Genomic DNA, 22584 nt, shown 5'->3' with positions numbered 1-22584 from the left:
CCAAAAACATAAAGAACACTCAAAACCGAGTTATATTGAAGAAATTATAACCACTCGTATAATTACGACACAACGTTAAAACATAATTTGATGTAAAAAGTGAAATCTCAATAAAATACATTTTAGCCTTAAAGTATCTAAACAAAAGTCGTAGATCTCGTTGAAAGATGAGCGTGCATAAAAAGATCGCCCAATTTGGACCTCGTATGAAGAAGTTACGAATTTTCAAAGTTTCGTAACAGTAGTAAAGGGCTAAAAACTCGGATTGAAGATCGAGTATTATTTAGCTATCGCCACCTAAACGGAAGTTGAAGATCTCCTCGGTGGTAATAAAACAATAAAAAGACAAACGAAAACCGACGTCGAATAAAGAACCTATGAAATTTTAACGAACTTTAGGAGTCCCGGCCTATTAAAATTATATCATTAAAAATAAAGTCAAAACTAGCCAACGGAGTCTAAATGAAAGTTGTAGAGCATAATCTCACCTACGCGTGGATATAAAGACCGCGAAAAACGGAGCTCGTACGCGAAAGTTACGGAATTTAGAAGTTGGAAGCAGGGATTACGCCCCGCGTAATCTGGGAGTACGCCCCGCGTACTAGACCCAGGGTCGAGTCCCATTGGCCCGCCCAAACTACGCCTAGCTAGCCAGGAGTCGTAAGCCATGACGCCTTATTACGCCCCGCGTAACCGAAGTACGCCCCGCGTACTGACTACGCCCCGCGTACTCCGGCAGTACGCGCCGCGTACGGGGGTTTTCAGCCCTATAAATAGAGGGCATAAGGCTCGAGTTTTGGCACACCTTCACCATTTCTCAGACATTCTCCCAGCTCCAGAGACCCTTTTCTCACCTCGGTTTCCGCACTCGAGCCCCGACGAAAGATTTACGTTGCAGAAGTTCCCAAAGAGCCCGACGACGCAACTATCCGAGATCGAAACTCTGCTCAACTCTAGCCCCTCTCTTCAAACTTAACGAGTGAGTTCATACCCCTACTTTTCAATTCTTTTACATGTTTTAGGGGGGGAAATACAAGTACATTACACGTTAAAAGTATCGTTTTCTAAACATAAATGCAATTTCTAACTTCGAATATCGATACAAACATCTTACGTATACAAGGGCGATTATATCACTAAATTATGTCTACGAAATGGAACATACTATCTGAAAAACTATAATGGGTATAGTTAGCAAGTCAATCCTACATTTTTTATACAATTTGAAAAACGAAACACTTTCAAAAGTAGTAAGGTCATTTCATTGTAAATCTACTTATACTAGGTAATGTGAGATACTTAAACTTCAACGTACATTTTGTATGCATTTCAAGTCCTGTATTATATACCATAATCTCTTGGAGGGAGAGCGTGATACTTGTGTATAGATCTATACGGGATTGACAATCCCGCACCTAAACTACTAGCTATAGTTAGACCGGCAGGTCTGGGGTGACAAATGTCATAACACTGCAACACTTGAAGAATGTTGTTACAGGCCGTCAGTGTCAATAGTATGGTTATAAAACTCACATAAAAAGTATAAAACAAGATTGATTTACAAGGTTCATATGTGCATCGCAGTATTTCTACATTATATTTTCATACTAAATTATTGTTATCAATTGTTTATAAAAGTTACTAACACATTCCAACTTTGGAACCTTTTACATGTTACAAGAAAATATTGGATTTTCTAAAGATTTCGTTTACCAAATTACTACCAAAAAGGAATATACTTTTCAACTCGGAACACTCATGAACTCACCAACTTAAATGTTGACACTTTTCAAAACCACTTGTATTTCTCAGGGAATCAGTGATACAGGTAAACTACCAGCTTTTGGAAGAAGGAACACAAAGGATGATTTTATCATTAAACATTTATTCATCATATTGTAATATTCTTTTGATAACATGTATAACGCAACAATACACGTTTTCATTGTTATATATATGATGGTTGTGTTACTTTCTTTGCAATATTCAATCGTTGTGATACTACGTGAAGTCATCCACCCCCGAATGTTTCCGCCATTCTGGTTTGGGGGTGTGACAACTGGTATGGCTATGAAGAGGAATCAGAAATTGTTGAAATGGTTAAATCAAAAGGATGAGTCATACTTCGTTCCAAAATTCAAGTCTTAGAATCGTATTCCAAGATTGTGAATTGAGTGACACACACTCATCAAATGTGAAGTAGAAAATTGCTTTTCCTACTCTTGCACATTTGAAATTGATAAGTTGTGATGTCATGGAGAAGACAAAGACCAACTAAAACCAAATGTATGTATTGCCTTGATATAGACACACACTAACTCTTGGATATTTGTTTTGTGAAGAAATGTTTCTTCATAAGAGAATCTTATATGTCAAAAGGTTAGTGGGAGTCTAAATGATCTTGAAAAGTTTCAAGAACTAATCAAGAGTAAACCTATTATTAAACACTAGCACACGACTTCGGGTTTGTAACCTATCGTGTTGACAAATTTTATTTTTGTTCCAATCCAGCTGAGTGATTATGCATATGAGCTCTACGAGTTCTCAATAGGTTGCATAAGGGTAAACACCTTGTTCAATGAAAGTACATTAAATGGAATAGGTGAGCTGCTAGATAACTTGGAAGCAATGGTGGGACCCTTGATGGCAAGAAATTAAGAATCAACAAGTTCTGTCCATAAGAGTTTGAATTTGCCACAAACATTATCTTTCGATTACGGTAATGGCAAATTCACATGGATAGGAACACATACACCATAAAATCTAAGTGCCATGAGGTTTCTGTCCTTCATGAAAAATGATTGTGAGGAAACGATTTCACTAAGAGAGATTTTAAGGAGATAGCAACTATGTAAATTGCATTCTCAAATTCGATTATGATTACAACATCCCTTTTCATAGTTCAAATTGTGAGATTTGGAAATTAGTATGAACATTTAGGACTTAGTAAGATAAGTTCTGAATTAGTTTAGACACACATATGAGCTGTCTACGGAATGGTGTGTGATTTTGAGAAGATTAGATAAAGGCTTATCGAAGCATATCGTATTAGAAACAATGAACTTTGGAAGTCAATAGGTATTGATTCCTAGAAGTTTAGCTGATTCCTAAATACATCTCAAAGCTAGTGGGAGCATAAGGGTTATGTTGGAATGAATACAATCATCATGTTAGTTGGAGCATGATTATTATTTAAGTATTGCAAGTTGGCAATATTAATTATAGAAAAACAAAAGTTTCACTTTGCAAGGTTGCAAGGGTTGAAGAGATGTTTTTGCTATAATTAAGGGAGAGAATTTTATACTTCATTTTCAATCTAAAAGCTTAGATTGAGAAATTTAATTGTATTTAGTCAAGTGTATATTTATTATTTGCATTCTCAAAATATGATTATGATTACGGCATCCCTCTTCATAGTTCGAATTTTTTAGAACTCAGCAAATAGAAATATTATGACGATATTATAGTAAGAAACTGGTAAAGTATCATATTTTTATTATGAATTGCATCCCATACGCTTTGTGTAACGTCATAGAATTGCCAACCAAAAATTTTCATTTTTACAACCATTAAGACATGAGTAATTAGTTTAGATTCCAAAATAACGTCGTAGTCTCAAACGATTACATATCAAAAGATAAAATAGTTTCCCCGAGTGTGTGTACGATCACGCTGGCGCCTTCCCACGGTCCTCACTCGTACCTGAAACACATAAACAACAACTGTAAGCATAAAGCTTAGTGAGTTCCCAAAATACAACATATGCACATACGCCTTTCCAGGCCTTGACCTTCCGGTCCATGTGTTCAGGGGACTTCCGTCCCGACTGGGTAAACCTTCCGGTCCTACCCACATCAATCCTTACAGTCCATACGACCACGCCTTCCGGCCCATATCAAACATATCATACATGACACATATAGCAAATAACTTAACACACATAAAGCATATATTCCATATCATATTCGACCTTCCGGTCACATAGTCAAAACCCTTCCGGGTACAGTATAGTGAGAAGACTCACCTCGTATGCCTCGCTAAGTTGCTACCCGTAAATCCTGGAATCACTCGGGCTCGAACCCTCGAGCTGAAATCCTCCTATGATATATATAAATCTATAATTATTAATTGTACCACTAAGGTGGACCATTCAACTCAAGTCAACACCGGTTGACCCGGTCAGCAGTCTTTAGTTAATTTGGACTAGACTCGGCGAGTGCACAATAGTGACTCGGCGAGTCTACGCGTTTTTACCAACTCTCAAGAATTTTCCCTTTGACTCGTCGAGTACTCCCCTGACTCGACGAGTTCCACCTGGGCCTGAATCGCAGGGTCACCGCGACTCAACTCGCCGAGTCTAAGGCCAACTCGGCGAGTCCCATCGTGACTCGGTCCACCTGTCAAAACCTTTCCAACTCTCTGCGACTCACTGAGTCGCTCACAACTCGGTCCAGTCTACACACAAGATGGTCTCAAGGACAATCTTCAAGTGACTCGTCGAGTCTGTTCTTCAGACTCGGCGAGTCCATGCCATGCACCAGCTAAAACTGGCTCTTGCGGTCAGATCCGTTCCATAGATACATAGATCTGGCCTTCCCAAGCTTATTTGTCATGTAAAGTCTCAGTCTTGGTTGCCATGCAATGCATACAAGGCTTATTTTGAAGAAACAACCTTCAATATGGCAAGTATAGCTTCTAACTCAAATGAATGGGCATAAAGCTTGTCATAAGGGGTCTCCTGGACCTGCTAAAGTCCAGATCTAGGTTCCATGTCTCCATGGGACCTCTCATACTTCTTATTCAAGCCAAGAAAGGCAAGAAGAAACCCTAGATTTGGCCCATCAACACAAAACACGAAGATTGGCTCAGAAAGTTACCTCAAGAAGACCCCCTTGATGAAATGGCAACAGATCTAAGCTCCCCAACACTTCAAGCTTGCTCCTCTCCCTCCTTTCCTTGCACTATCACACAAAATGAAGAACAAGAGGCCTTCAAACACACACACAAGGGCTTACAGACGTATGGAGGCTCTTAGGGTTCAAGGTGGCCGCATATGAGGGCCATAAGGTCCTTTAAATAGAGCTTAGGGCCGGGGAGTTAGGGTTTCATTAAACAGCACGGACTCGTCGAGTCCATCCCTTGGACTCGCCGAGTCCGGACGCGAACCCCCGCTATAAACCGCAACCCGACTCGACGAGTTCAACCACTAACTCGCCGAGTCCCCTCACAGAATGCCAAAAATATAAGGAAATGGAGATACCTGGGGATCCGGGCTGTTACAAATCTCCCCCACTAGAATAAGACTTCGCCCTCGAAGTCCCGCTTAGTCAAAAAGCTCCGGATGTTGCTCCCGCATCTCCCGCTCCGGCTCCCAAGTCATCTCTGATCCCTTCCGATGCTGCCACTGAACCAATACCAGGGGCACCTCCTTGTTTCTCAAAACCTTGATCTTCCGATCTCTGATGGCTACAAGTTTTTCTGCATAATTCAGACTTGCATCCACCTGAATATCTCCTAACGGAACCACCGCTGATTCGTCGGCTATACATTTCCGCAGCTGCGACACATGGAAAGTGTCTTGAATCTGTCCCAACTCTGCTGGCAAGTCTAAACGGTAGGCTACCCGTCCCACCCTTGCAATCACACGAAAAGGACCAATATACCGGGGCCCCAACTTGCCCCTCTTCCTGAATCGAATCACTCCTTTCCAAGGAGAGACCTTCAGGAGCACGATATCACCAACCTGGAACTCAAGCTCGGACCGTCGCCTGTCTGCATAACTTTTCTGCCGGCTCTGAGCGGTCAGCAACCTCTGCCTGACCATCTGAATTTGCTCGGTCGTCTGAAGCACGATCTCCGTGCTACCCATAACCTGCTGTCCCACCACACCCCAACAGATGGGGGTGCGACACCTCCGCCCATACAACAGCTCAAAGGGCGGCATACCAATGCTCGAATGATGGCTGTTGTTATACGAGAACTCTGCTAAAGGTAGATAGGTGTCCCAGCACCCTCCGAAGTCCAACACACACGCCCGAAGCATGTCCTCGAGCGTCTGAATGGTCCGCTCACTCTGGCCGTCTGTTTGAGGATGATATGCCGTACTGAAATGCAGCCTAGTACCCAACTCTTCATTGAATTTCTTCCAGAACCTGGAAGTGAAACGCACGTCGCGGTCTGAAATAATCGAGATTGGCACCCCATGCCGCGATACTACTTCCCTCACATATAACTCAGCCAACTTTTCCGCAGAAGAGCTCTCACTTATAGCTAGAAAATGAGCGCTCTTTGTTAGTCGATCCACGATTACCCAAATCGCATCGACTCCTCTCGCCGTTCGCGGTAACTTGGTAATGAAATCCATAGAGATTTGTTCCCACTTCCATTCGGGGATCTCTAGCGGTTGCAGCTTACCGTGCGGTCGCTGGTGTTCGGCCTTGACCTGCCGACATGTCAAGCACCTCTCGACGAACCAAGCGACATCCCTTTTCATACATGGCCACCAGTACTCCTTCTTGAGATCCAAATACATTTTCGTAGCACCAGGATGAATCGAGAATTTCGATCGATGTGCCTCCTCCATCAAAGTAGTGCGCGCACCGCCCACAAACGGCACCCAAATCCGCCCCTGGAAAGTCATAAGCCCTCGACCATCCGCAACGAATCCTGGTACCTGACCCACCACCCGTTCCTTCTTCTGGTGTTCCGGCTTTGCAGCCTCCATCTGAGCCCCTCGAATAATGTCCAGAATCGGGGTCAAAACCGTCAACCTCATACAAATGTCTCGGATCGGGGCGCTATCCGCCCTACGGCTCAAAGCGTCGGCTACCACATTAGCCTTGCCCGGGTGGTACAGGATCTCACAATCGTAATCCTTCACCACATCCAACCACCTCCTCTGACGCATATTCAGATTTGGCTGATCCATCAAGTATTTCAAGCTCTTATGGTCCGTGTAAATCGTACACCGAACCCCGTACAAGTAGTGTCGCCAGATTTTGAGGGCAAACACCACCGCCCCCAATTCCAGGTCGTGCGTGGGATATCTCGACTCATGAGGCTTCAACTGCCTCGAAGCGTACGCTATCACATGACCCCTCTGCATAAGCACCGCCCCCAAACCCGATATAGAGGCATCACAATATACGACAAAGTCCTCCATCCCTTCCGGGAGTGCAAGCATTGGAGCCTCGCACAATTTCTGACGAAGCGTCTCAAACGAAGACTGCTGCTCCGGTCCCCATGAAAACGCAACACCCTTCCGGGTCATCCTAGTAAGTGGCACAGCGATCTTGGAGAAATCCTTGATAAATCTGCGGTAATATCTAGCCAAACCCAGAACACTCCTGATTTCGGTGGGCGATCTCGGCACCTCCCACCTCAGCACCGCCTCAATCTTGGCCGGGTCGACCAATATCCCTTTCTGGTTCACAAGATGCCCGAGGAATTGGACCTCTCGCAACCAGAAATCACACTTGGAGAACTTGGCATATAGCCTCTCCGATCTCAAAACCCGAAGAATCTCCCGCAAATGCTCCTCATGCTGGTCCCTAGTCTTCGAATATACCAAGATATCATCGATGAATACGATCACCGACCGATCCAGCATCGGTCGGCACACCCTGTTCATGAGATCCATGAATGCAGCCGGGGCGTTGGTGAGCCCAAAAGGCATCACTACAAACTCATAATGCCCATAACGAGTCCTGAAGGCAGTCTTTTGGATATCCTCTTCGCGAACCCTCATCTGATGATATCCCGACCTCAAGTCAATCTTGGAAAACCAAGATGCCCCCTGCAACTGATCGAATAGATCGTCGATCCTAGGTAACGGGTACCGGTTCTTAATTGTCAACTTGTTTAACTCCCGATAATCGATACACATCCGATGTGAACCATCCTTCTTTTTGACGAACAAAATCGGCGCTCCCCAAGGCGAGCTACTGGGTCGAATGAATCCCTTCCCCAACAGCTCCTGAAGCTGCGAGGATAATTCCAGCATTTCCGGTGGAGCGAGACGGTAGGGCGCCTTGGCGATGGGCGCCGCCCCCGGAACCAAATCGATACGAAACTCCACCTGCCTCTCCGGAGGCACGCCTGGTAACTCCTCGGGGAACACATCCGCAAACTCGCATACAACCGGAACGTCATCAATCGAATTGGGCCTCTCCGCGGTCACACGAGTATCCATCACATAGGCTATGAATCCATCACAGCCCTGTTGCAAATTCTGCCTTGCCCTGGCCACCGAACAAAATGCTGACCCACACCGGATCCCTTCGCCATAAACCGTGAGCACTCCCCCACTAGGGTCTCTAATCATCACCAGCTGTCTCTCGCAGTCAATGACAGCTCCAAACTTACTCAACCAATCCATGCCCACGATAATGCAAACATCCCCCATAGCTATAGGGACTAAGTCTATAGGAAACTCGACCCCAAAAATCTCGAGTACGCATCCTCGAATCACCTCGGTGGCGTATACTGCTCTCTCGTTTGCTATAGCAACTCGCAGAGGACGACTCATCGTCTCCCGATCGATATCGATGTACTGGCTAAAGGCCAGCGAAACAAAGGACCGACTCGCACCTGAGTCGAACAATACCAAAGCAGGCACATGATTCACAAGAAAAGTACCTACGCATATAGGAATATAAGCATAATGTCTCAGTATAAATGTAAATACGTGAAAGAATACATACCGGCCACTACATCAGGCACCGCGCGGACCTCTTCCGCCGTCAACTGGAAAGCCCTCCCACGAGCCTTCGGGGCCTCGGTCTTCACTGGCCGAACCTCAGGAACCCTGGCAGCAGGCGAAGATCCCTGGCGAAGCTGGGGGCACTCGGCCTTCCGATGGCCAGTCTGGTTGCAATGGAAGCAAACCATAAATCCCTTGGGGCAATCCCTCGCAATGTGCCCCTCCTTGCCACACTTGTAGCAAGCACCCAATCGACACGCCCCCTCATGACCCTTGCCGCACTTCCCACACGTACGGCTCTTCTGTCCTCCGGATCTCAAATCAGCGGACTTGGTCCGCTTGGCTGCCGGCTGCGACTGCGTCGGCCGCCGATCCATCCGCTGAGACTCGGCCTCCTCCCTGGCCTGGGTCTCCAACTCGATCTCCCGCTTCCTGGCATTCGCCTGAAGCTCAGCAAAAGTCTGATATGATGAGTTCGATACGAACTCCCGGATGTCTCTCCTCAGCACTCCCAAATACCGGCTCATCCGAGCCTGCTCCGTGGACACCTGCTCGGGGCAGAACATCGCCCTCTCATGAAACTTCCGCGTGATCACTGCAACCGAATCATTACCCTGCTTGAGGGTCAAGAACTCCTGAACCAACCGTTCCCTCTCTACCGGGGGAACATACTCGTCTCTGAACATAGTAGTAAATCTCTCCCAAGTCAAGGCTGAAACCTCCGCGAGAGTGAAGTTTGCCGTCACGAACTTCCACCAATCCTTCGCTCCCAGGCGGAGCTGGTTCAGGGCGAACCGTACCCTCAGATGCTCCGGACATGAACAAGTATAGAAGCATCCCTCAATATCGGCAATCCACCTCATAGCAGCAATCGGATCCTGAGTCCCGTCAAACTCTGGTGGCTTCGTGTTGCTGAACTCCCGGAACAGCAACGAGTCACCCCCCTGTGGCCTGGCAGCAGCCACAGCTGCGGTAGCTGCAGCAGCGGCAGCCTCAGACAACGCGGCATACCGCTCATCAAACGTCTCCATCAGCGTGGTCTTGATAGACCCAAACATTTCCGGAATCTCGGCCCGGATCGCTGCAGCTACCTCCTCATGGATCATCTGACGGAGCTCCTCGTCAGTCACCCCACTCGTGCCAGGTCTGTGTCGTGGTCCAACCATGATGTCTCTGAAATACAACAAAAGAATATCAGAGACCCTATCGGGCAAAAATCGCACTCGATAACACAACCCTGCTCAGTTTTTGATACTCAGGGGTTCCCACTTGGCTGCCTACTGACCCGGTGTCCTTGGCAGTACGGGCCCAATACTGCCAGTTACACCGCGTCGGTATTCACCCAAGTCATCCTCCCCAACCTCGAACCCTGAGCACTCTATTCTTTTCATACTCTTGTTACCCACTCGCTCTCGAGCACCCCAAAGAAGCAAGTTTTCCCTAGACTAAGGCATCACAAAATCAGGCCACTTTAGCCCTAATATGTATACCTAGTCTGCTAGCATGCGTATCATATCATATCATAAATCGTAACACATATAATAAGAGTATTTTAGGGATTTTTACCGTTCGGGCGCTAGCTGACCGTACACACCTTTTCTTCTTTGGTTGTCTCACATTTCAAAATTTAAATTTTGATTATTTAAATTTAATTTTTGTAAAAACAATTTTTCTCCAATCCCCAGTTTGAGTCCAGTTACACCCGAAGGTGTACCCGAATCCCTCAAACCAAGGCTCTGATACCAACTTGTAACGTCATAGAATTGCCAACCAAAAATTTTCATTTTTACTACCATTAAGACATGAGTAATTAGTTTAGATTCCAAAATAACGTCGTAGTCTCAAACGATTACATATCAAAAGATAAAATAGTTTCCCCGAGTGTGTGTACGATCACGCTAGCGCCTTCCCACGGTCCTCACTCGTACCTGAAACACATAAACAACAACTGTAAGCATAAAGCTTAGTGAGTTCCCAAAATACAACATATGCACATACGCCTTTCCAGGCCTTGACCTTCCGGTCCATGTGTTCAGGGGACTTCCGTCCCGACTGGGTAAACCTTCCGGTCCTACCCACATCAATCCTTACAGTCCATACGACCACGCCTTCCGGCCCATATCAAACATATCATACATGACACATATAGCAAATAACTTAACACACATAAAGCATATATTCCATATCATATTCGACCTTCCGGTCACATAGTCAAAACCCTTCCGGGTACAGTATAGTGAGAAGACTCACCTCGTATGCCTCGCTAAGTTGCTACCCGTAAATCCTGGAATCACTCGGGCTCGAACCCTCGAGCTGAAATCCTCCTATGATATATATAAATCTATAATTATTACTTGTACCACTAAGGTGGACCATTCAACTCAAGTCAACACCGGTTGACCCGGTCAGCAGTCTTTAGTTAATTTGGACTAGACTCGGCGAGTGCACAATAGTGACTCGGCGAGTCTACGCGTTTTTACCAACTCTCAAGAATTTTCCCTTTGACTCGTCGAGTACTCCCCTGACTCGACGAGTTCCACCTGGGCCTGAATCGCAGGGTCACCGCGACTCAACTCGCCGAGTCTAAGGCCAACTCGGCGAGTCCCATCGTGACTCGGTCCACCTGTCAAAACCTTTCCAACTCTCTGCGACTCACTGAGTCGCTCACAACTCGGTCCAGTCTACACACAAGATGGTCTCAAGGACAATCTTCAAGTAACTCGTCGAGTCTGTTCTTCAGACTCGGCGAGTCCATGCCATGCACCAGCTAAAACTGGCTCTTGCGGTCAGATCCGTTCCATAGATACATAGATCTGGCCTTCCCAAGCTTATTTGTCATGTAAAGTCTCAGTCTTGGTTGCCATGCAATGCATACAAGGCTTATTTTGAAGAAACAACCTTCAATATGGCAAGTATAGCTTCTAACTCAAATGAATGGGCATAAAGCTTGTCATAAGGGGTCTCCTGGACCTGCTAAAGTCCAGATCTAGGTTCCATGTCTCCATGGGACCTCTCATACTTCTTATTCAAGCCAAGAAAGGCAAGAAGAAACCCTAGATTTGGCCCATCAACACAAAACACGAAGATTGGCTCAGAAAGTTACCTCAAGAAGACCCCCTTGATGAAATGGCAACAGATCTAAGCTCCCCAACACTTCAAGCTTGCTCCTCTCCCTCCTTTCCTTGCACTATCACACAAAATGAAGAACAAGAGGCCTTCAAACACACACACAAGGGCTTACAGACGTATGGAGGCTCTTAGGGTTCAAGGTGGCCGCATATGAGGGCCATAAGGTCCTTTAAATAGAGCTTAGGGCCGGGGAGTTAGGGTTTCATTAAACAGCACGGACTCGTCGAGTCCATCCCTTGGACTCGCCGAGTCCGGATGCGAACCCCCGCTATAAACCGCGACCCGACTCGACGAGTTCAACCACTAACTCGCCGAGTCCCCTCACAGAATGCCAAAAATATAAGGAAATGGAGATACCTGGGGATCCGGGCTGTTACACTTTGGGTATAGGATCAATTGCATATACTATAATATTTGACCGTTTTAAAATTTCCAAATGTCTCGGGCATTGATAGGGAAAAAGGAAATAGAACCGGTTTTGACTAAAATAATTAAACAACTCCCAAGGACAATCTAAGATTTTCCAAGGATTGGTCGCTTGTGGACAATTAAAAGTATAGTCATGGATGGACCATATTAACAATATTATGAATAGATAAGATTCTATTTAGAATGAGTTGTCATATGGAAAATATGGAAATATTTCCATATTAGGAGTTGGATATCGGGAATCAATGTCTAGATTAGAAAATTTTATGCAAGAAGGATGTTCAAAGGAATGTACTTTGAATATGAGACTTCATGACTATGGAATTATCTTATAACAATCTCCAATAGAGCATTTTGTAATTTCGGTAGCCGAGTCATGGTGACTTTTGTGCCGTGACATTACGAAATGACCGTTGCATAAAATGTTAGAATCTAACATATTCTAGTAGTGGCGAGAATTTTGTATTCTTACACTAATGGATTAGGAATTGTGAAATGAGTGTGATTGAAAATGTTATTCAATTATACTATTTCACAAAGTAAGGACCATAGGTAAAGATAGTGTGCATGCTAAGAGCATTGGACAATTGTTATAATTCAAGTAAGAAGTTGATTACCCAAAACAACAAATAATGAGTAATCAATATGGTGATTAAATAAAATGTTTTATTTATACCCAGAGTTTGGGGCCATATAGGATTAGTATTATTCTTGTGTTTCATTTTGCATGTTTTGACTTCGTGAATAATTAAATTATCTCAGAATAATCAAATTATTCGAACGGTCCACATTCGTTCATGTGTTGGAAGTAGGTATGAATGAAGACTGTCGTGAATTGGTGTGTGAATTGTCTAAAGTGTATTAAACATAAGCAAATATTTGCTGCAACGTTCAGGAGTGCTTATGAATATGATTTGAGCATTGGATTAAACCCACGCTCACTTGGATCACTTCATGGATTTTATCACGAGTGATTGGTGAGATGATAGTATCTTATATCCTTGAAACCGAGATGTGTGAGTTGTATCTTGTGAGTCAGTTACACATTGATAATATGTAAACACACCAGTAACTTGGTGTTATAAAACATATTGTTGTGTGTGATTCGGTAAGTGAGTGCTAGCAAACATTGAATCAAAGTTTATCCGTTTCTTTTATCCAAAGTGGGATGAAAGCGATATTTGTGGGCCCCTCAATGATTTAATGATGACACCTAAGCGCTTGGCCAAGCCGAGACTAAGTTGATGTGTTCACTTGTAGTCTGCTATCAGTCGTCATAAATCGGAAATAGGCAAACAACACATAGACAAAGAGAATGATTTAAATCTATGTCTCAGTCTATATGATATCTAGAATGGAGGAATATATGATCCCTTATCTATAGGACGCGTATCTGATAAGATCAGAGTTGACAGCAGCTTTTGAAAGGTACGATTGCGGATGAGGATCTGAAGTCATACACAGAATAGTTATTAGACATATCCAAGTGGGAGACTGTTGGATTAGTGTGTAAGTCCATAACTATTTTGGTATGTACTTGACCCGATGGTGTTGGGTGCTTTTGGGTTGCCTTCACCAAAGCAACTTGATAGGATGAATTATGGAGAGAGAGAATTAATTATGATTTATTAATATATTATGAGAATAATATATTAAAGGAGAAATCATATTGTTTAATTAATATTATTCAATAACTAATTAAGAATTAATTTTGTGGCTAAAAGATATTAATTAAACTTAAGGGACTAGAACTGTCAATCGTGTGATAGTTGAATATTGGGCTAATGGACTCCATAGAGTATGGAGTGGATGAACTCTATGGGGAAACCTATTAGAAATCGTCCAAGGCCTCTAAGGAGGGAGTCCATGGGCTGCTTAGGGCCTTAGCAGTCAAATTAGGATTTCCTTGTTAAATAACCCTAATAGCCTCACTATTTATGGATCCCTAGGGCACCAAAAACGTGGCTAACTGGTTCCATAGGGTTTCAACACGTTTTTTTGGGTGCCTCCTCACTTCTCCTTCATCCTCTTTCTCTTGGTGTTTGTGAGCCATTAGAGGAGTAACACTTGTGACTCTAAGCTTTCTAAAGCCATTACAAGGAGGATTTGAGATTGTTATTGCTGATGGGTTTGGTACATAAGAACATTCCTAAGTGCGCATACAAACCCTAATTCTCGGATCTAGGTTTCTCTATTAAACATGCTTTGAATCCAAGACTTCTAATGACTAATTAGGTATAAGAACAATACAAAATCAGAGTTAGAATCATACCTTGAGACACTTGTTTGATCTTCTTTTCTTGGAGCTTTAGAGTCACAATTTTCACTCCTCTAATGGCTTACAAACACCAACTAGCAAAGAGGATGATTTGAGAGAGAGGAGAGAGGAGGAATTCGGCCAAGGGTTCTCTACTTTAGATCAAGTCCCGAATTCCCTTTGCCATAGGGTCTATTTATACTTGTAGACTCCTTAAGGGTTACAGCTTAAACCCTAGTTGGATAACTATTACTCAAAGCAATCCAAATCCTTCCCAAGATAATGCCTTGGATGATTTTGAGGCTTATCCTAGCCTAGAAATCATCCAACCCCTATCCAATAAGGATTTACAGTCTAAAGTTTAACTATCAAACAATTGACAGTTTATACCCTCTTATTTAATTAATCTCCTTAAGTCACCAAATTAATACTAATTAATCTATGACTTATATTAATCAAATAACTATATTATTATTCCTTATATTATTTCCATAATATATCAATAATATCTGTTCTCTCATAATAAATCATCCTACCAAGTTGCTATGGTGAAGGCAACCCAAAAGGACCATGCACAATCGGGTCAAATACTTTCCTAATATAGTTGCAGCCTTAAACACTATTCAAACAGTCTCCCACTTGGATAAGTCTAGTAACTATATGCGCGGGTACATTCCGATTTGCAATCGTAGCTCTCAAAGACGTTGTCAAACTCTGATCTAATCAATCTTGTCCTTTAGATAAGGGATCGTACAGTCCTCTGTTAGATATCATGCTGACAATACTATGGAATAGTCAGTCCAACATTTGGTTCTCAATTTCCGATTTATTTGACATAGAACTTAATCGAACACATCAATTCAGTTCTGACCGGTCCCAGCACATAAGTCAAATCAAATCATCGAGCGGTCGAGATATCGCTTTTTCCTTCTTAGGATAAAAGTTGCAGATAAACTTCGACTTATATGCATTTACTTATTCATTAACCAACTACACACAACAATGCGTTTTATAACATCGAGTTACCATTGCGTTTTCGCATTATCAATGTACAATCAATTAACCAATAACAAACCATATATCTAGGTTTTAAGACTATATGATATTATCGTCTTGCGATCACCCATTTACTATCACATTCCATAAGGTGATTCCAGCAAGCGCGGGTTTGTTCCAATGCTCAAACCTAGTTCATAAGCACTCATGAACGTTGCAGTAATCTTTTTCTATGTCTAACACCATTTAAACACTCTACACACCTATTCATGACAATCTTCATTCATATCTACTTCCGACATATGAACGATTGTGGACTATTTGAAGAATTCGATTATTCTTAAAAAACTCAATTATTCTGGAAGTCAAAACATGCAAAGTGAAACAATAGTTAAACAATTAACATAAGACAGTAACATTACTTATAAATAAAACTCCTTTATTTAATCATCAAATGTTAATTACATTTATCTATTACACGTTTCTAATACTATCTAATCTATGCTAATATCATCCTTCAGCCCAATAATCCTAGCATGCTGCAAATGCTTAACCCTACTCACTCCCTTCGTAAGCGGATCTGCTGGGTTATATTCTGATGATATCCTCTTCACTACGAGTTGTCCTTCTACACGATGTCTAATAAAGTGATATTTTCTGTCGATATGTCATGATCTACCATGATCTCTCGGTTCCTTGGTCAAGGCAACCGCACCTTCATTATCACAGAAAATCTCCATGGGATCCTTTATGGTAGGTACAACTCCAAGATCTCCAATGAAGTTCTTTAGCCATATTGCCTCCTTCGACGCTTCGCTCGCTGCGATGTACTCTGATTCGCATGTTGAATCAGCTACGGTTTCCTGCTTGGAACTCTTCCAAGTTACTGCTCCTCCATTCAGGGTAAAGACCTAGCCCGATTGCGAACGGTAGTTGTCACTGTCGGTCTGAAAACTGGCATCACTATACCCTCGCACCTTCAAGTCATCACTCCTTCCAAGGACTAAGAACCATTCCTTCGTCCTCCGAAGGTACTTAAGGATATTCTTCACCGCAACCCAATTGGCTCTGCCTGGATTCCCTTGATATCTACTAACCATGCTCAAAGCAAAGGCTACATCAGGGCGAGTACAAGTCATAGCGTACATGATTGAGCCTACTGCGGAAGCGTATGGAACTTGGCTCATTTCAGCTATTTCGGCTTCGGTACTCGGGCTTTGAGTCTTACTCAACTTGGAATTGCTTTGTATCGGTAATTCTCCCTTCTTCGAGTTTTCCATACTAAAACGTTTTAGTACCTTCTCTAAGTAAGTGTTCTGACTAAGTCCTATTAGTCTCTTACTTCTTTCTCTTACTTCTTTCTCTTACTATCCTTATTCCCAAAATATAGGAGGCCTCTCCGAGGTCCTTCATAGCGAAGCACTTCCCGATCCAGGAATTAACTTCCTGCAGAGTCGGGACGTCGTTTCCTATGAGTAATATGTCATCGACATATAGAACGAGGAAGCTTACTACACTCCCACTGGCTTTGACATATACACATGACTCATCTTTGCTTCGTACAAATCCAAACCCTTTGACTTTCTCATCGAAGCAAAGATTCCATCTACGAGACACTTGCTTTAGTCCATAAATGGACTTCTCAAGCTTACACACTCTATTCGGATGCTTCGGATCCACAAACCCCTCTGGCTGAGCCATGTAAACATCCTCAGCCAACTTTCCGTTAAGGAAAGCGGTCTTGACATCCATTTGCTAAATCTCATAATCATGAAATGCGGAAATAGCTAGCATCACTCTAATAGACTTTATCTTCGCAACTGGTGAGAAGGTCTCTTCATAGTCAACTCTGGGAGTTTGAGTAAAGCCCTTCGCAACTAATCGCGCTTTATACGTGTGTACTTTTCCATCCACGTCAGTCTTCTTCTTGAAGATCCATTTGCACCCAACGGTCCTACGTCCAGGCACATTATCAACCAAATTCCAAACTTGGTTATCATACATGGATTGGATCTCGATATCTATTGCCTCTTTCCATTTCGCAGACTCCGGGCCTGACATGGCTTCCTTATAGATATTAGGTTCATCAAGGTTTATTAGTGTACTATCACTAATATACGTGTCTCATTCGGTAGTAATATGAAAACCATACAACTGGGGTTGAAACCTAACTCTCTCGGAACGTCTAAGAGGTAATGATATGTCAATTGGTTCAACCGGAGTTTCCTCCTCGGGTTGAGTGCCAGCGGTTGAGGTTCCTTCATCTATCGACTCTTGAATCTCTTCAAGATCGATTTGCCTCCCACTGTCTCCTTGGCTTATGAGTTCTCGTTCTCGGAAAACTCCTCTCCTCGCAACAAAGACAACATTGTCCTTCGGTCTATAGAAGAGATATCCAAAGGATTTCTACGGGTAGCCGATGAAAATACATCGCTCACTACCAGGTTCGAGCTTGTCATGAGTATCTCGTCTTACGAAAGCCTCGCAACCCTAAACCTTGATATGTGCCAACGAAGGAGCTTTCCCCGTCCACATCTCGTGAGGTGTTTTGGTAACCTTCTTGGAAGGAACTTGGTTAAAGATATGGGCGGTAGTCTCTAAGGCATACCCCCAAAAAGAGATAGATAGTTAAGGACGACTCATCATAGAGCGAACCATGTCCAACAAGGTTCGATTATACCTTTCTGCCACACCATTCAATTGTGGTGTCCTAGGTGGCGTCAATTGTGAAACTATTTCACACTCATTGAGATAATCGTGGAATTCAAGACTTAGGTACTGTCCTCCTCGATTGGATCGAAGCATCTTGATCTTCCTGCCCAATTGATTCTCCACTTCATTCTTAAACTCTATGAACTTTTCAAAAGTTTCTGACTTTTGCTTGATTAAGTAGATATACCCATATCTACTATAGTCATCGGTATAAGTCACGTAGAAGCGGTTACCATCCTTCGTGGTAGATCTAAACGGTCCACACACATTTATATGTATGAGGTCCAATAGACCCTCACCCCTTTCGTATGTTCCAGCGAAGGGTGACTTTTTCATCTTTCCAAGTAAACAAGACTCGCAAGTGTCATCTTCCCTAAGGTCGAATGACTCCAACACTCCATCCTTTTGGAGTTCGGCTATGCGTTTCTTGTTGACATGTCCAAGACGATAATGCCATAAGGATGCCTTATACATACTATTGGAAGAATCCAAGTACAAAAAATCATTTCCTAAGTTATCAACAATCATAACAGTTTCATAAATTCCATTACATGGTATAGCTTCAAAGTAAAAGACACCATTTAGATAAGCTAAAATAGAACCATTCTCATTATTAAAAGAAAATCTAAAACCTTGTCTAAACAAACCATGAAAAGAAATGATGTTTCTAGCCATTTCTGGCGAATAGCAACAATTGTTGAAATCTAAAGATAAACTATTCCTAAGCACTAAAGAATACACTCTAATCTTGGTCACAGGCGACGATCTTCTGTTCCCCATGATTAGATTTATTCTTCCATGCTCCACGTCTCTACTTCTTCTTAGTCCCTGCACATTAGAACAAATGTGGTAACCATAATCGGTATCAAGAACCCAAGAAGTATTGTGAGATGAATCATTAGATTTAATTGTATATATAGCTGCAAAAGATGGCTTGATCTTTCCTTCCTTGATGGCTTGCAGGTACTCCATGCAGCTTCTCTTCCAATGTCCTATCTTGTGGTAGTGGTGGCACTCTGCCTCCTTCAGGTTAGAGAAGGGCTTAGCGGGATCAACTTTGGTCCCACTAGAAGAGGCACCATCTCGGGCTTTAACCTTTCGATAGTTCTTTGATGAAGCCTTCCTCTTCTTTCCCTTTCCTTGTCTAATTGCCAAGATAGGAGCAGCGGGCGGATTGGGAGTTGGTGCAACAGACTTGTCCTTGAAGTTGCTCTCAGCGACCCTCAAGAGACCTTGGAGTTTGCTTAGGGTGACCTCTTCTTTGTTCATGTGATAGGTCATCCTAAATTGATTGTAGCTCAGAGGCAAAGAGTGAAGCACCATGTCGATCGCCAAGTCTTCCCCAAAGTCAACATTTAACTTGCGAAGGCGGTCGACATACCTTTGCATCTTTTGCAAGTGCACGGTAAGAGACTCTCCATGACCCATCTTAGTGGAAATCATGTTTGTGAAAATCTCATAACGCTCTTGTCTCGCTTTTTGATGGTATCTCTCCAATAAGTCTTGGTGCATTTCGTACGGATACATGTCCTCGTAGGACTTTTGGAATTCGGAGTTCATTGTCGCGATCATGATGCAATGCACTTTCGTTGCATCACGCTCGTGAGTTTTGAAAGCGGTGATTTCGGCGGGAGTAGCAATTTCGGGGTTGATTTTCTTGAGCTTCTCATTGAGGACATACTCCTTATCCTCATAGCGAGCAATCGTGCGAATGTATCTTATCCATTCGCTAAAGTTCATTCCATCAAAGGTGACCTTTTGACAAAGGCTCATCAAAGTGAAAGAAATCGCAGCAGCATTGTTGGCGTTCGATATCTATAAATAGAAAGGACAAAGATAGATTAGAATGTGAATCCCTAATTATCACCCAATAAGAAAAATTAGGGCTAGGATCCAACAACAATATTTACACATTAGAAAAGGGATGCCGTAATCTAACATTCAAAGAATTTGAAGGTAAGTGAATGACGATTCACTAATTCTCCACCATGAAAAACATAACTTTAAGTCCTATATGTATTGAGAATTCCTAGGTTCGGATGAGATTCATTGAAACTTTTCAATGGCATGTTTAAATCTCGATATGCCCCTCTAGTTTATGACTGGGATACCAAGGATCACAAAGTGGGTGTGAATTACCATGCAAATTAACATGGTGCTTTCATTGTATCGATCACCTATTCGATGTGCCGGTAAACCACACACGCTCCATCGAACTATGATAAACAATGAATCACCCTTCGCCACCTTTGCTTAGAACCAATTAGTGTGCCGGTAAACCACACACGCTCCACTAACTTCTTAGCAAGGTGCAAAGTGTTTTTTCATGGGATTGCATCAATTCACTTTTCCTAAAGTAACTAAGATTAGGAAATTTTAAGAAAACATGTAGTTACTTTGTATTTCTTATTATACTTTTAATGAGAGGATGAGGTTGCCCTATCCTACCCGTTCGGCTAACGACCCTCCACCAATCAAGCGAGCGGTGGGTGTGAGTGTACACCCATTAAGCGCCATTTTGTAGGACGCAACCTTATACCCATCTTATAGACCGGCTTCATGAATGAGGCCTACTAACGGCAAGACTAGCATTTAAGATATACATACATATATATATATATATATATATATATATATATATATATATATATATATATATATATATAGATATATATATATATATATAAATATATAAATCTTGTAATATCATATTAGTATAGGGTTGTATTTTAAACTTGTAAAATTCTAGGGTTTGAAATTTAAATTGTCTAAATTAAACTTTTAATCACAAAACATAAATTTCAAAACTTGAGGACTAGTTTTAAACATTTAAAACATAAAGGATCAAATAACAAATAATCTAAATCACATAATTATCCATATTAAATTAATAATTATCATATAAGGAAATCAAATATTTTATTAATTGATAATTATCTTCAATTAGATCAAAAATATAGTCATATATATCACAAAATCGGATTAGGGTTGACCTAATATGATTAAGGTAAGTTTCCTTAAGATAAATATGAAAAAAATCACGTTTTTGGCTAATCCTGACGCTCGGACTCACCGAGTACCCATACTGGACTCGCCGAGTCAGGCCGACTCACCGAGTCCACTATGGGACTCGCCGAGTCCATGACTCAGAAACATAAAAATCGAATTTTTCAGTTAAGATTAAAACATTCAAGCATCAATTTAATAGAAACCAATGAAGGCTCTGATACCACTGATGGGTTTTGTACATAAGAACATTCCTAAGTGTGCATACAAACCCTAATGCTCGGATCTAGGTTTCTCTATTAAACATGCTTTGAATCCAAGACTTCTAATGACTAATTAGGTATAAGAACAATACAAAATCAGAGTTAGAATCATACCTTGAGACACTTGTTTGATCTTCTTGTTCTTGGAGCTTTAGAGTCACAATTGTCACTCCTCTAATGGCTTACAAACACTAAGTAGCAAAGAGGATGATTTGAGAGAGAGGAGAGAGGAGGAATTCGGCCATGGGTTCTCTACTTTAGATCAAGTCCTGAATTCCCACTACTAGAAAAAAGACCTTTAATGACGCGCTTTTTACGACACGCGACAATTAACGATACGGAAAAGGACGTGCCCTTAAAATAGTGTCATCTCTCCAAAACATTTAAGGATTTACGTCACGCTTTATTGCGTGCCCTTAATTTAGTGTCTCAAGAAAAAAAATTAAAAACACGGAGGGCGCTTTATCTTAAAAGCGCGTCGTCTGTACCTGTCGCTTTATAATTTTAATGAAACGCGCTTTTAGTAGACAAGGGGGGAAATGAAATCCCCAAAATTTTGAAAACCCACCTTTTTTTTTCTATCTTCTATCTATCTTTCATCTTTAACCTAACAAGGACGAGCATTGCACTCTTGATTTCCCTAACTGTTTTCTCATTTTCTGATTCAAACTTGAAAGAATCAAAAAAAAAAATCTATCAATTTTGAAGCCTAAAAAAAATCTAACAAGGACGAGTATCCATCGATCCGACTTCCAAAAATAGAGGGCATCGATTCCACGTCTTCCGGGGTTGGGAGGAAGGAAAAACTGTTGGTCCCATGTTGGTTTTGTGATGTTCAATCGAAGAAAAGGAAATCAGAATCGACGATCGCTGATTTCGCTAATATCCACTCCGACCTCTTATGAACGCAAATGGTAAAGATCTGCTTCGATTTCCCGATTGGTCTTCCTTTTTTTTCTTCTTTCCCTCTTGCCCTAATTATCGACTCCTCATTTTTCTCTCAGATTTGAGTCTCCTCTTTCATAAAAAATAAGAGGTATCAAGGTAAATTTTCTGAGATTCGAAACTATATGACTCGAATTAGAGGTTGA

The sequence above is a fragment of the Lactuca saligna genome, chromosome 8, assembly GCF_052625555.1.
Source record: "Lactuca saligna cultivar CGN05327 chromosome 8, ASM5262555v1, whole genome shotgun sequence".
Taxonomy (NCBI): domain Eukaryota; kingdom Viridiplantae; phylum Streptophyta; class Magnoliopsida; order Asterales; family Asteraceae; genus Lactuca; species Lactuca saligna.
Note: the sequence above shows the minus strand (reverse complement) of the source record.